We start from the raw sequence: 11,459 nt of genomic DNA, 5'->3' as shown, positions 1-11,459 counted from the left end.
ACTCATTTTAGTGGTGCCCAGGGATATGCTATTAGCTATAACTCAAGAAAGTCGACAGCAAAGGCTCTTTCCTAAGCCACTGAAATTTTACCTCGTTTTAATTCTTTAGGTAATATAAATGAGAATGAAGCTTTGGGAAGCTCAAAATGAGGGCCTTTCTTGTTACCGTATTATATACAAACTTAATCTAACTACACTTCAGAATTCATTCATTTAACAAAAACGTACTAAACACCTACCATGTTCCAGACACTAAGCAAGGTATAAGCATCATTTAAGTTTTAAAAAATGGTTTTGGTCCTCAAGAAATTTACAGCCCAGTGGCTTAAGTTATCTGTTATTAGTATTTAAAGACAGAAGAGAAATAACCTCCTTGGGCTTATTTCTTAGGTTGTTCCACTTGCTTTGTCATAGGCCATAATAAGCAGCATTGTATATAATGGTTTTATCATATTTGTCTTATTTCATCATTACAACTACTCTGTGAGGTTAATAAGCTTAGTATATCTCCCCATTTTATAGGTGAGGAAGCCGAGATACTGTACAAGTCCAAAGGTTTACTCAGTAGTACTCAGCTAGGTTAAGTGGGGCTTTTTCTGCCTGCACCTTGGGGCTGTCTTGCTGCTGGCCTCTGTTACTATTTTTGCATGTATTCGTTAATCTTGTTCATCACCTAGAAGACTTTAAGCTCCTAAGAGCTCAGTGTCACATATTTCTTTGATCTACTCAAAACATTGAACATAATGTTGAACATATTGTTAATCCATATGGATTGGGTATATTGCCTTAGCAAGATTCAAGTTAAACTTTGAGAAGTGCTTGAGAGACTGACAAGGTAATTCAAACTTACCCCTCTAGGATGTACATATTTAAACAAATGTTGGCATCAACTTCTTCCTTTCCAAATGACATTCTTCCTGATGGGTTTAATTTACTGTGGGTTGGGATAATTGGGAGGGGATGAGACCATTACCTGGAGGAGTTAATGGCTGAAGATCTTACTCATATTCTTCATTGGAAGTTAATGCATGAGTAATTCTCAAGTGGCTTAACCAAGCCCTGGATTTCACTGGAGAGATTATGACTTTAATTTAACATATCCTGCTGTACAGTGTGTGAAATATGCAGCCAGCAGTGATTGCTGTGAGATGAAAGCCCAGTTGTGTTTATTTTAAGAGACTTGTGGTTCTTTGCCAAAGCCAACATTCCTGGGCAGTGAATAGACTGAGTGAATTATTCAAAGTAGGTGAGAGGTCACTAGCCTGGAAAAAAAAAGAAAGAAAGCTGAAAGCTTTTCCTGTCAAATAAAGCATTTGAAAAGACATTTATAAATCAGAAGCTATTCCAAAAATGAATTTTTCTTTTTCTAGGTGAATCTTCTACAAGTGGATCCCATAGACCTCTTCCTTAGCTCTAGCTAATTAGATCTAGTATTGCTCATCTTTCCTGGAAATCAGAGCAGAGAAGTATTCTTGTTCCTATCTTGAGCTCTGGACAATGGCCTCATTGCAGAACTGAACAGTAGCTATGTTCTTGAGGATAGTGTAGACACACTCTCTGTGGAAAGCAAGCTGGCACACTACCAATGTGACATGACTTTGGTAAGTAGCAGACAAACTTCCATAGTCAGCACTGAATTCTTTATGTATCAGGCATTACAAAATGTCAGCAAGGACCAAGAATAACATTAAAGGTTGAGGAAATGACAATTATTTATTGAGCATCTACTGTGTAACAGGTACTTATTTAATCCTCATGTATTCAAAGTGGATATTTTAAATCCCATTTAATGTATGAGGAAACTGAAGTTTATAGAACTAAAGTCACACAGATGTGGAAAAATCAAGACAAGATTCAAAACTGAAAAGAATCCTTTCTTTTACCACCAACTAAAATAGCTAGAATAGGAGAGTATGCAGTTCATTCTCTGACTCTATGGAATACAATTTCTAGCTTCATGTAAAAAATAAACATCAAATGAGCCAATTCCTATTATTCACTACAGCCTGGAGGATCAGGATACCTTCTGTGAGCCCAGCCTTAACATAAAGCAAAAGAAAACAAATCACAAAAGATATCAATGCTGAACCCAATATCTGTCCTCAAAACAGAGTCTATGAGTGAACAAAGCCTGAAACCTGGAGTTTAGCAACATACCAGGCATAGAAGACATTCATTCCAGTACTCCTTCTGGTATCCCATGAGATAAAGTAATGGTGTCTCTAAGAACCCAGTAGGCTGTATCAGGTTTTCCCTAAGTTGTTTTTGTTAAATAATTAGCCATCATCTTATGGAGCAGGAAGAGACTGGGCAAGGATTCAGTGGGATGGGTTCCAGTGGTACAGGTCAGGGCACCTCACTAAGACTGTATGTGATGGAAAGCTAGGGAAGGAACAATTCTGGGAGAGTCATTCTGGGTGAAAGGAAGTCCCTGGGCAACTGGAGGGCTCCCTCTGAGTGAGAGAACAAAACTGACAGAAGGAGTCCCAAGTAGAGACATGGCAAGCAGCAAGGGTGAGTAGCTGGAGGAGCATCCATCTACCAGCCCCTATCTATGCCTTCAAATGAATTTTGGTGATGGCAGTGTGTGTGTGTGTGTGTGTGTGTGTGTGTGTGTGTGTGTGTGTGTGTGTGTGTGTGTGGTGTTTATATGATTTTCTCTGAGAGTCTTCACTTTCCCTCCCGTTACCTCAACAGTGGACGTATTGGAGAAATTCTGTGGAAAGAGGCTTTTGAAAGCTGTGCTTTGTGGCAATGTTCTTGGTAAGCCCTGAGTATGGACATGGCCTCAGCTGAAGATTCTTCAGGGAAATCTGAGTATTCTTTCTATTTGGGGGCATCTGGTGACTTAACACAAACCTCTATATGAAGGAGTGATGTACCTGTACGTCCATGAAGAGGGAGTGGGAAACATCTGGGAGTTACTTCCTCTGATCCCATCCCACTTTGACGATACTTCCTCTTCCTTGGTTTCTCCCCATTTCCCTGATCATTCCTTCCCCGACTCTGCCCCTGGGCTAGTGATCACGTCTTTTGTGGTTTATTTTCTTTCGTCGTTTCCTAAACCATAGCTGTTTGAAGACCCCACCACAGTCATTTTCAACACACCCACTCTGCAACCTCCTGAGCCTGCCTTGGGGTCCCCCAATTCAGAATGGAAGTGAGGGTCAGCAGAGGACAAGCAGCTCTGAGCTTATGGTGGCTGGCTTTGTACAGTCGGGAGAACAGGAGAGGGAAAAAGGCAGCAGGCTCTGATACAGGGTCCTAGAGAGGACAAAGGAACAGCAGCCACTGCTGGGGCCTTGGGGAGGGAAATAAGGAAGGAGACTGTTAAGTTGAGCCTCTAGCTTCTAGCCAACCCATGAACTGCAAAGCTATCTGTCACCAACTTCATGCATGCTTTTTATTACAGAATGTAGAAATTAAAACCTGAAAGTAAGCTGATCATATTTATAATTCTTAATTATGTATTTAGCATTTAGTTAATTAATTAATAAGCATGCAGAGCTGACAACATACTAGGTGCTATACTAAAGACTTTAGAGATATTAATTCATTGAATATACTATAGCCATATGAAGTAAGCACTAATATTGCCTTTATTTTACAAATTAGGAAGTGGAGACATGGGTTAATTAACTTGTCTAAGGTCCTATACTTTAGTAACCAGATCTGGATACACCCCACCCCAGTATTGCACACTCTGCTATACTGCCTCTATTGCTATTGTGTTGAGAAAATGAATGGAAGTGCCCAGCACTATATAATCCCAATTCCATGTGAGAATAATTGTTGTTGCTATTGTTATGATTATGATTATTATTAGGTAGTGTTTTACTCCAGTAATACTTCCAAATGTCTTAAGCATTTGTGAAGAAATAATTTCATCAGTTTCATCTCCAGAAGTTTCAGTTCAAATGTTGGCTCTATTAGTTATTAGCCATGAGATATTGAATGAGTTATGTAATCTCTCCATGTCCAGGCTGCCTTCAAATTCCTAATCTTCCCATCTCAACCCTCAGAGAGCTGGGCTTGCAAGCATCTACCACTATGCTCAGCCTCAGTTTCTTAATATATAACTTCGAGGTAATAATTGTCTTTGCCTCATTTGTTTGTTGTTTGTATTAAACAGTAAGTGTTCAGTAAATACTTATTCATGTTACTACCTTGTTGCAATTAAACTAAATTGCTTTTAATTCTTTGGATTTTCTTTTCATTCAGCCAGTTGATCACTTATTTCCAAGGATTTCCTGACAACATTACATTTATTTATGGAAACACCAGCGTGTTTTAAGCTTACAGGTGAGTTCCTCCATTTAATTCTGAAGTTGATGGTCCAGGTATTCTGGTGATTTTTTTTCTGTTAGTTAGTTTGTTTGTTTTGGTTTTTTGAGGTGTTGGGAATGAATTCATGGCCTCGCCCATAGTAAGCAAGCACTCTGCTGAGGAGCTACATCCCCAGCCCAGTGGTGCAGGTATTATTCCTTTGTTAAGAATGTGGGAACTGAGGCTCAAGAGATGAAATGACTAAATCAAGTCTACATGGCCAGTCATGATAGATTTTTGTGACCAATATTACAGAGCTCTTTCTAGCACATATTCCCTACACATACACACACACACACACACACACACACTTGGGCTTGCTAATCCAGTGTCACCTAACCTAAATTCTTAAATTCATTTCTGTGCACATTAGCAAAGACTAATTTCCCCCACATGCTTCTTCTCAGGATGAGGAGGAAGTGGACCTGTGCAGGCTATTCCTTCCTTCCCCTCTTTCCCCTCCATCTCACACTGACTGTTCCGGGGACTCACCAAAGCTTCCTTTCCAGGGCCTCTAGGCCAGGTCATTTCCTATTTGAGATTTTCAGAGAATGATAAAGGTAATAGATAGGACTATAGACTTCTTTCTGGATGCTGCTTTTTATGTTAATACTCGAGACCAAACCATGGTCTTCACTCCTAGTTTTTTTTTAATGCAGTGAATATGGGCTAAATACAGAGGTTGCCTTCTACCTTCAGAGCTATATAGAAGAGCTGTAATGGCTGATGGATTTGGAGAGAGCTAGTAGGAGAGTGACTGGATGGGCTGGGCTTGGCCTTGGGCTACAGAGTTCTGCTTTCTGTTGCTTCTAGGAGGGCAATTTAGGATCCCTACTGTATGATTTCAGTTCATTTCATCTTTTTGGCCACAAGACATTTTCTTTAACTTCATTGCTGGAGTGGAGGTGCTATAGCATGTAGCAAGTCTGGTGTGTTGGTGCTGCCCTCTAATCTCCAGCTAGCCCTTGACCCTTCCTGCTGCCCTCCCTGATTTCTGATCAGGGTCCTCTCCCAAATACAAACCTCCTCCTATCCCCAGACTTGAATAAGTATTGTTTCTCTGTATCTGGCTCTGTGTTTGCTGAGCTGGTAAATGAATACTTGTAGGGCTTTCAAGTTTCAATGATTGTGGATTTGTTTGTTGCCATTTTTGTGTTAATCAGAGCTTTATGGATTTGAAACCTTAACCTGACAGATTGAAGCTAATGATGGAATTTCAGGCACTGGTAAAGGCCTTGATACCTTTCAAATAATACTACTCAGAATGCTTAGTCTTTTACCCACCCATAGGACCAACCTTGAATTTTCTTATGTAAACAAAGATATAAGCTCTTTTGATGAAAATCCTGGAAAAGTGGTGAAGTGTGGTAGTTAAGATTAAGGGTCAGGGAAGTAAAATACATCACATTCTAATTTGTGATTTTTAACACATCCTGTCCTAGTGTGTGTAAGGACACACACACACACACACACACAAAGTGTATTCTATTTCCTTTCTGCTTTCTCAGTATAGACTCCATGGTCAGTGAGAGGGCCTTGGCACAGGGAGAGAACAATCTCCTTGTGAAGTTCTCTGGTAAGCTCAATCCCCAGTGAAGGTGATTGGCCATAGCCCACATAGCCACCTCACCTGCTGCTGAGTGGCTTTCTGCGCCTGCATCACAATAGGACTTAGTCATAGTTAAAGTTCCCTCCAGTTACAAGATCATGTGAACCTTCCTGCCTTTCACCAACTATCTTCCCCCAATTACTAGCTCTCAGGGGTGATGCTGACAATGCAGTGTGGGAGGCAGATGCTACACACTCTTCTCCCTTCCCTCAGTACCAACTGACTGTTGAGGGATGAAAGATAGTCCAAGACTGAAAGTGACCTCTGCAGTGAGTGGTTTTGGAGTAGTATGTAGTACTACTACATGTAGATTCCTTCCCCATGTAGATTCTAGTTTGAACAGTTAGCTTCACAGTGATGGTCATTGTGTATGGGTATTCTCAGGGGTGACTCTCTTTTTCTAGGGTGACAGGTGGAAAAGGCCACCCAGAACTGAGTAGTGACTATTGAATATGATGGAGTGGATAGAAGTCATGCATTTTCCTGGGACCGTGACTTTGCTGTTGCCTCATGAAAGCTTGGAGAGGTAGGTTGGTGGTGGAGGAAGGAGGGATACGGATGATTTCTTTCCACGAACAGCAGGGGAGATCTTTCCTGAGGTCAGGTAGGAGACAGTGGCAATGAATCTGGTCAGGATGTTGCAGACAGGAAAAACATGCCACAGATGGCAACACAAACACTCAATTATGTATCAGATGCTTGGCAGAGGACATTTGGGTCTTTGCTTCCTATCCCATGCTTCAGAACATTCCTTCTTTGTGCCTACAGAAGGGAGATAAGGCCAGATGCAAGGCCCTAAAGGAGAGGCAATAAGGCATAGAGAAAAAAGAGGCAGGCACCCTAACCTTGCGGGTCATAGAGATGTGGATTTTAGGTCTGTCCCACTGTATGTCAGCTATAAAACCATGAGCTGGCCTTGCAGCCTCTCCGAACCCCTCTTTGTCTAAAAATTATGGTCTCATTTCTACTTTATAGGGATATAAGGAGGGCTAAATGAGAGTTATAGGTTGAGTTCCACAGAAGTAGAGCTGAGGTGAGGATTCTGTGCATGTGATTTATTAAAGATGTGATCCCAGGGGGCATTAGTAAGGCAGTGAGGGAAAGAAGATAGCTCTGAGAAAGAATCTAAGCAAATGAAAGTCCCAGAGCCTCAGCTTGACCCTGCAGGGGGGCTCTGGAAGGTACATTATTCTTCTGAGTTGACCTAATCAGTCATTGGCCAAAGGCTTGGGGGTAAGGAGTAATAGCCAATTCAAGGTCAATTCCCAAGCATTTTCAGTACTCTGTGTTTGAAAGATAACTTCATGTTTGGTAAGGGCTATTAGAAAAAAAGAAGGACACTGAAGGCAGGAGAAGGGCTCATAGAAAAAGTAAAAAGAAAAGGAGGCATATGGGTCCAAGAAATGACAGAGTCTGCAATGTGGAAAAAATTACATTGATCAAGGATTACTCCCACAGGACATAGATATGATTTCAACCAGGAACACAATGCTAGCTTATGCCCCAAGACCTCCATAAGAGTATAATTCTCAACTATGGGCAAATCACTTCATACTGAAAGCCTGAACAACAAAGGAACATTAAGGTAAGACTGTCCAAGGAAAAGGCCATTGCTTACCTCCGTTGGGCACACTGTCCTTGATGAGACAGAACAGAAATACTGCTTGGTCATATTCATTTAAGATCACTTAGAACCACTTTCACTGGATAGTGCTCCACACTACGGAAGCTCACCGATCAAAGACCTCCAGGAACACACTTGGATTTTTAAAAGTTAGGTTTGTTGAGCAAGTTGCAGTGAAAGAATCTCTTGTACCAGAGGAATCCTTGAGAAGAGGGAGGGCCAGGGCCCTCTCATTTTAATTGGGTTTATTCTGAGTGATTCCCAGAAAGCAAGGGCCAATTCTGGATTGGATGCTCTCAGGAAGCAAAGACAATTTAGTGTTGGGCATCACAGTGGTTTTCATGGAGGACAATGGTGTTGGGGTTGACAGAGGGGAAAGCAGAAATAGTCACTCATGTTATTAAGAGAAGGAAGATGTTTAGTTAACTTTTGTGATTGCTGGGTGGCTTTGTCCTTTTCTTATTCTGAATATGATCACAGAGTAGACTTATCCCAGCACTGTTTATGTGAATTGAGAACATCATGGTCTGGTTGCCAGCAGGTCCATTTCTCACTTTCTCTGCTTGTCAGAGGGAATGTATTTCATTTTTTTCAATGGCACACCCTTTTTCCTCATCAAAGTTAAAAGAAGCAGCCTTACTTGGTCTGCTCCTACAGTTACAGTACAAACCGTAAGGGGCACACCAGCCCTCATACCACCTGGGGTATGCCACAAAAAACATGAAAATTTTGTTCAAAACTTAATACCAAGAAGAATTATCTTACTTAAGAAATGCTAGTATTTCTTCTTCATGTTAGCAAGGTCTAAACAATACATCTTCTGCCTTTTTCCCTTTCTTCCGGCTTTTAGGATGCACAGAGCCAAAGTTGAAGCTCCTTTAGACATTGACCTCTGTATCTATTTATATCTATTTTTTTTTAGACAGGGTCTCGCTATGTAGCCCAGGCTTGTCTCAAACTCACAGTCATCTTCCTTTAGTTTCCTGAGTGCTAAGATTACAGGTGTGTGCCACCACGCCTGGCTAGACATTGACCTTTTTTGGTTCACCCATTTGCATTCACTTTCCTCATTAATTCTATTTTTTCTTTCTGTTTTACTATTTCTTGTTTTTGTTAGCATTTTCAGATAAAGGTGAAGGAAGAATGAATAAATTTCACATGGACCATTTTGCTCAACTTGAAAGTAACACAAAATAAGATCTCCCAGCGGTTCCCAGTTATTTTATGGATACAATCTGTCTCTCCTAATTTAAAGGTAGAGTATCTTTTTTCTCTTCTCTTTCCTTCCTTCCCATAACAGCACAAAGAGATGTTAAATGGATGCTATTTGGAAACTCCTTGTTTTTGATGGGAGATAAAGCAGGCAGACGGTAAGGGGCGCCATGGAGCTGTGCATGATGGAACAGCCTTTCATAGCCATGGAAACAGCCGGATTCTTCTGAAACACCCTGGGACTTAATCGTTAGATTCAGAAGTGTGTTCTTTTTGCTCTGGCTAGACAACAGAGAGCACTTTGAGATGCTTGCCTTCACTGTTACTTCAGTAATACAATTATTTGGAGGAGAGAAGGTGCCTTTTATTTATTGTTTACCAAAAAGAAAAAATCCTTTTGAAGCTGTAAGGGACTCCCCCCCACGCCCCCTCAAAAAAGGTTACGAAATGTGTTTATTTAAATATTGTGAAATGAGGATGGAAATTCGAAGTGCAGGGTATTTGTCATCTGCTCATGACTAGCAGATGGCCGCCTCCTCCTCCTCCTCCTCCTTTGCAAGCCGAATGACTCACATCTTGCAGGGAGTGCAAAATGAAATTTCGAAACTCTCCAGAGTAGAGGTGGCAGTGCCATAACTCGATGCAGGAGGACTGTGCCAGCCAAATGACTTTGCCAGCCAGCATGCTGCCAGAAACTTCACAAAATGTCTCTCTTATTGGAAAGAAAAGTATTTGTGTGTATCTCCACACGTGTTCAGTCCATCTCTGAAAAGATGCAGGCTATGCTTCAGGCTGTGGGTGAGCCTGGGTAAGTGGAAGGGGGCCGGTGGTCTGCAGGCCCAGAGCTGGGTGGTAATTGCTCTTACCAAGGTGAGTCATGCAAGATGGGATCACCTGTTTTGGCATGTCAGCTCTAGAATGGTGGCAGATCTGCCTCCAGCCATCAACAGAACAAAGTCAGGGCTATTATCATGGGCTCCAATAAATGGGAGATTAAGTACAGTTTAAAGAGATGCAAGTCATCTAAGTTCAAAGTTCTTCTTTTTCTCTTTTGTTTAATTAAAATGAACTCTTAATCTGCTATGCTTAACTAAAAAATGAGGGCTGTATTTTAGGAAATTGTATTTGTTTTAAAAATAGAGTCCTGCTAGCCAGGTGGATTAAAAGCGAACTTTTAGATATACGTTCCACTTTCCTTCATGTGATAGTCACCAGAGGTGCTCTCTCACCCTCCTGCTTCCCCACCACCAATGAACAGAATCTCCCCATATTCACACCTCTGTGTCATCCCCTCCTTTTGAGGTAAAAGAAACCTTACTGCTTTCACCTGGGACTCTTAGCGCACTCACTCTGGAAAAAGCCAGCTGCCACTTAAAAAGTAGACTACCCTGACACCACTATCCTTTGGGAAAGCTGGACCTGCCGTATGAAGAAGCTGCATGGAGAGAGAAATTTCTGGCAAGCCCCCAGCTATCTCAGGTATCCCAGCTGATGAGCCAGACATGTTTAGGAAGCCATCTTGGATATCCAGCCCACTTGAGCCTCCTGATGACTCCAGCTCTCATTTGACTACAACCACCTGAGAGAACCCACGAATCACCTAGCTGGGCCCAGTCAACCCATAGAATCATGAGAGACAGTAATAAATTGTTTTCAGCCACTATGCTTTGGGGAGTTTTGTTATACAGCAATAGATATCCTAAACACTTTAACCTGAGAGAGAGAGAGAGAGAGAGAGAGAGAGAGAGAGAGAGAGAGAAGTGTTAGGTGGCTAAACAGTAACTGAATAAGTAGATTACCTCAAAACTCAGTAGTTGGAAGCACTTTTTTAGTCTATAATAAATTTGATTATAGTTTTGCATGATATGGGAGTCTTCACATGGAAGCACTTTTGATATGGCCAAAATTTTCAATATTTTCTAGTGATGTGAGAAACAGGAACTTACAATGAAGACAGAAACAGAATGCTCTTTGGTGCTGCCTAAGACAGGCACATATTTTATGGAGCTGAGAAGTAGAAGAGAACCTAGTATTGATTAAATATAACAGTACCATTGTCAGCCCTGGGAAAGGGCATTCTTTGTTCATTATTGGATACCTAGACATCTGAAAGAGAGATAACTGGAAGATGGGCAAAAACATCCTGACAAGTTTTTTAGGGTAAAGAAGAAAGGATGTTATCAAATAAGATTAAAGGCTCTGAATTAAGAAAGCTTAGCTGAAAAATGGGTAAGGAATGGCATCATTTGGGGTTGTTGGTGGCCAAGAGAAAGGCACACCTTTGTCATTTGTAAGATTAGGCTAGAACCAATGAAGGACAGGAAATAAGGAAGGTGGAGAGCAGTAGAGTAAAGAGGAACAGGCCCAAGATGTATTTTAGTAGGATTTTTAGATTAACGTTTTTATAGTCAACCACAGCCGTGGCATTGATACAAGTGAATTTGCTGTATCAGGAAGAGTACCAAAGCTCAAATTGGGAGGTCTTTGTTCAGCTACTAACAGATAGTATAAACTTGGCAAGTCCCTTATCCTCTCTGGGTCTCATGAAGACATGTTGTAACTTATAAAGGGATCTACAAAGGCAAAGCATTGTTACCAATTATAACAAAATAAAGAGTTGTACTTTATGAAATCTGAACTTCCTTTTAGCTATAAAATCTTGTGGCTCTAAACCATAGAGACAAAAGA

At 41.1% G+C, this 11,459-nt stretch overlaps 1 long non-coding RNA gene across 1 annotated transcript; it reads left to right on the top strand.

The window, feature by feature from the left end:
• The first annotated feature begins 2,350 nt into the window (after nt 1-2,350).
• Nucleotides 2,351-10,718, top strand: LOC141419663 (uncharacterized). The gene is made up of 4 exons (XR_012444287.1): nt 2,351-2,514; nt 4,222-4,302; nt 6,340-6,461; nt 8,677-10,718. It is a non-coding gene; the product is annotated as an uncharacterized lncRNA (long non-coding RNA).
• Nucleotides 10,719-11,459: the final 741 nt, after the last annotated feature.

The sequence above is a fragment of the Castor canadensis genome, chromosome X (assembly GCF_047511655.1).
Source record: "Castor canadensis chromosome X, mCasCan1.hap1v2, whole genome shotgun sequence".
Classification (NCBI taxonomy): Eukaryota; Metazoa; Chordata; class Mammalia; order Rodentia; family Castoridae; genus Castor; species Castor canadensis.
Note: the sequence above shows the minus strand (reverse complement) of the source record. Positions and strands in the feature narration are given on the sequence as shown.